Source organism: Eschrichtius robustus, chromosome 3, assembly GCF_028021215.1.
Source record: "Eschrichtius robustus isolate mEscRob2 chromosome 3, mEscRob2.pri, whole genome shotgun sequence".
Lineage (NCBI taxonomy): Eukaryota > Metazoa > Chordata > Mammalia > Artiodactyla > Eschrichtiidae > Eschrichtius > Eschrichtius robustus.
In genome coordinates, this window is record NC_090826.1 from 186,004,606 (window position 1) to 186,006,425 (window position 1,820).

Consider the following 1,820-nt stretch of genomic DNA (forward strand, 5'->3'; position numbering starts at 1 on the left):
GACTCACCTACAATAAGCTGTGGGAGGGAGATCTCTCACTATTCCTTTAGAAATGAAGTCTTTTTTTTTTTTTTGGACTTGAAAAAAACATTTATTATCTCACTCAGTTTCTGAAGGTCAGGAAGCAGCTTAGCTTGATGGTGATGACTTGGGATCTAATGAAGTTGGCCATCAAGATGTCAGCTGGAGCTGCTTTCATTTGAGGCTGGAGTGTCCTCTTCCACACCCGCCCACATGACTGTTGACTGGACATCTCACCTCTTCACCATGCGGGTCTTTCCACAAGGCTGACCAAGTGCCCAAGTCTTAACTTCAGATTGACCCCAAATCTATTTTTAATTCTGCATATGAATCAAATAAAAGATCACCTAGAACCAAGTTTATGCTGCAAAGCTTATCCTAATCTCAGAACTGCATGATGTCTCCATCATTGATTGGAAGTTCCAATTGCCACTGATTGGTAGTGGTTTGCTAGCACTCTATTTCAAGAAAGATCCTTAATGCTCTTTTGAGGTCACCCAAGATCAAGTGTTGGGTTCAATTACCAGGCTTCCCACAGTTGCTAGAGGGAGAAACGCAGCTCAGAGATTCTCTGTAAAGAGAGTCTCTCCTTTGGGCTTAGATTTATGCCTATATAGACTCAGCTCAGATCAGAAGCAGCCTTGGGTGGGCTCCATCTAATCAGCCCCCATAACCCCCTCCTGTGCATCATTTCCACACAAAATCTGCGAGCTCAACCATCTCCTCCCCATTTCTACTGATCTTTTTGAGGACTTGCTATTATATTACAATAGGCAGGTCCTTTTATGAGTATCAGAGCAGGGCATCCATCCACATGGACCACAACAGCAAAGACTTCCTGGAAAATTACAAAACTTCACAATCACCCTGAAAACTGTGTCCAATTGTGACAAAAGATCTGTCAATACCATGAGCCACAGGTGAGTAGTTCCTGGAATTGTTCAAACAGTAAATAAAAACATTTAAAAATACCTGAAACTAACACAACATTGTTAGTCAACCATACTTCAACATAAAATAAAAATTTTTTAAATTTTAAAAATTAAAATCTCAAAACCTTCCAAAATACCTGAAAGGAAGGGACAGAAACCTTTTTAATAACTCTATTACAAGACTGTAAAATGCAAACACACTCAACTCAAAGTCGATGTCTTTCATGCTGAGGAAAGAAGTGAAAAGAAAAAGGGCTTAAACTTGACAGTTTCCTCTACAAGAGAAACTACAACACCTGCTCATTGCTACTGAATACACTGGCTTTTATGCACACACAACAATGAACCTCATGAAACGATTTTCTCTGTTTTACAATTAAACAATTCTACCCCATGTCTAAGACTATAGAGGGATACTCTTCAGTTGAATTATCGCTCTTGGCTCACTGCAAAAATTGTTAAAATGTGTAGAACTTGCTTTACATTAGGGAACCCCCTTTAGACTTCTGGTGGCTCTGAGTCATATAAATGTGCTCAACTCTCAAATGTCCAGTGTTGATAATCAGTCTGTGAATTATACAGACTCTGGTGGTTTTTCCCCTTCATCTCATCCTTGTCTTTTAGGGTTTTTTTGTGGTTTTGTTTCTGTTTCTGTTTGCTGGCTTGACTGTGCTTTGGTGTCTCTACGAGAGAATGGAAAATGGAGTGAAAGCAAACAAAACACAAAACAGTCATTTCTTTTAAAGCTTGGGTTAAAACAGTGTCTAGGGCATCTTGACATTTCAAAGGATGTCAGGTATTCAGGTTTTCCTGACCGCCTCCAACTTCCTGGCCTCCAAAACTGACCCAGTTGCCAAGAATTAAGGG